Source organism: Oratosquilla oratoria, chromosome 17 (genome assembly GCF_046742065.1).
Source record: "Oratosquilla oratoria isolate Oo_2021 chromosome 17, ASM4674206v1, whole genome shotgun sequence".
NCBI lineage: Eukaryota > Metazoa > Arthropoda > Malacostraca > Stomatopoda > Squillidae > Oratosquilla > Oratosquilla oratoria.
Genome location: NC_134793.1, coordinates 14,124,917 through 14,127,909, shown reverse-complemented (window position 1 = coordinate 14,127,909; position 2,993 = coordinate 14,124,917).

Here is a 2,993-nt window from a genome sequence, read left to right as displayed (position 1 = left end):
ATTCTTATGACTTTCATTGACTGGAACCCCGCAAAAAAAAAAAAAAAAAAAAAATAGCAAGGATCCTCGGGCGCTTCAGGAAGAGCCTTTGGACTTTGGTCTGTGAAGGTTTGTTTTTATGTCGTTCGTTAATAGGAGAAAGATAGAGGAAGCAGTTCCTATTGGTCAGCTCTCGTGTGTCAATGAAAGATTGTTTCTGTGCCAATGGTGTATGCGGGTGGCTAATAAATGTATATTACAAGGGGAAATAATGTATCAATTTGATAAATTAACGCACTACATTAAAACGTGCGTACACTCGGAAGGCGAGTTAGCAACTGCCTAGCGTGGGGGCAGCCTGGTTTGGCGGGAAGCATACACGCCCGCATGGTGCCTTCACAAAATTGGCATATGGAAATGCAATCAATACAATAATTTTGATAAATTAATATAAATAAATTTCAGAGTATTTATATCCAAAAGGGTAAAGCATGTATTTCCCAATCTACTCACAAGTACAATGCATGACAATCGTACAATGCCCTTAGCACGCACGTACACAACAACAGGGGTAGGATAAGGGAAGAAGTCGTTATTTGTCAGCATTCGTGTAAAAAGGGGGGAGGGGAAGAGTCGAGGTTAATAAAGAGAGCTTGGACAGCAGTTAAATGACTACTCCAACCTTTTGATTGAGGGTCTTAGTGGGTCTTTAAGACGGACGATAGTGACATGATCCCCTCCGATGTTCGTTTCGTAGAACAACCAATAGGATGTGATAGATGGAGAGGTTTCCTTTAGGGGATGCATTGTCAATGTGAGACATTGAACTTGTCTAATTATACGATAGATAGGAATATCTCACTTTGTGTGTGGATGATATTACTCTATGTGTATGCGCCAAAAAGGGTATAAGCTAACATACGAGTATTATAGAGTTGGAAGTGTGTCTATCTATACGTGTGGGTATCGGGTGGCCCGAATGATAAATATCTTTTCTATCAAACTCGTTAGGAAAACAACAAAAAATCTTAGACTGTAATTTTCTTTTCTTTTCTATCTCGAGCACAACTATCATAGTTACACCCCAGATGTTTTTTTTTTCTTAATCCAATGTTGTATTTTCATTTTGTAATTATTTTCGTATCTGACACTTGAAAAATCTTGCAGATAGATTATGTAACATTGCAATAATAAAATGTTTTCATCTCGACAGAAATGCACAAGTGTTCAGCAAAGCAGTGCGTATATTTGTTCATTGGGACACATTCAGTGTTGTACAAATACTTTCCCGCGTTCGTATACTTACCAATTGTACTATCATAGTGGAGATGGGTTGAACGCAAAACTTCGTGCACGTGTAACTCGAGCATACAAATATATAAGACAATTTGCGCTCAACTTATATCTCCTTTGATGGAGCAATCGGTTAAGTCACTATCACTTGTCACGTGCTAGCGCAGGTTCTAGTCCTTGGCTGTACCACACACACACACACACACACACACACACACACACACACACACACACAGTAAAGTAAAAACAGGATGTCAAAAAATTATAAAGTTGGTGAAAAAGAAATCAAGAAAAAGCACTCGGAAAGGGACCTTGGTTTAATAATCAGCAAAGACATGACACCGGATAAACATATAAACAAAATAGTTGGAGGAACCTTCAACCTATTAAGGTCAATGAAAGTGGCATTTGATTACTTGAATGTAGAAATAATATTAGTTACATTGATTAGTCCAAAACTGGAATATGCAGCAACACTATGGTCATCCAGTACTAAAAAGAATATAAGGAAACTAGAAAGAATACAGAGAGCAACGACAAAGTTGGCACCAGCTCTTTCCAAATTAACATACGAACAAAGATTATCAAAATTGGAACTACCAACACTAGAGCAGAGAAGAGAAAGAGGTGATCTAATGACTATATTTAGGATCATGAAAGGAATGGAAATCCTTGATAGGAATGATTTACTAAAAAATGACAATGGAAAAACAAGAGGTCATGAAAAGAAACTCAAAAAGGATAACTATAGAAGAGATCGGAAAAAGAATAGCTTCCCACACAGAGTGCTGGATACATGGAATAACTTAGATAAAGAAACTATTCAAGATTTTAAGAAAAAACTTGATGCTGAAAGCTACAAGGACGGGCACCACGAGCATAGCTCCCTTCCCGTATAATGCAACTAGGTAAATACACACACACACACACACACACGCACACACACACACACACACACACACACACACACACACACACACACACACACACACACACACACACACACACACACACACACACACGCACGCACACACACAAACACACACACACACACACACACACACACACACACACACACACACACACACACACACACACACACACACACACACACACACACACACATATATATATATATATATATATATATATATATGCTAATAAGAACACGGGTACGTGTGTTCACTTATGCAAAGTAAACCACTTGGAAAAAGGAAACTAACGAAGCAGAGCGCTTTCGTATATTACATCTTCAGTGCAACAAGTACAAAGTAATAGAAATGCATACATAATATATACACGAAACAAAGGAACAAGGGCAGTTTGGATATGGGTAGCGGCCAATTACCCCCTGGGGGGCAGAAGGTCATTGTCAATTAACTTATGATGGTGGGGCGACATCAGGTCACAGTCGCCAGGGTCACATAGTGTCGATGGGTTACAATTTATGGGAACTTTATAGTCAGTTTATTCACAAAAGTTCCCATAAATGATTTACTATTTTACCTTCATTTATGGGAACTTTATAGTCAGTTTATTCACAAAAGTTCCCATAAATGATTGATTATTTTACCTTCAAGATGAACTTAATAAACATGTTCTTCCATTGCCATCTTCTACATTGATGGAACTAATTAAGTTATGTGTTAAAGATTGTAAATGTCAATTTAATGGTAATTTCTATTTCCAAAAATTCGGCATGAGTATGGGAAACCCTTTAT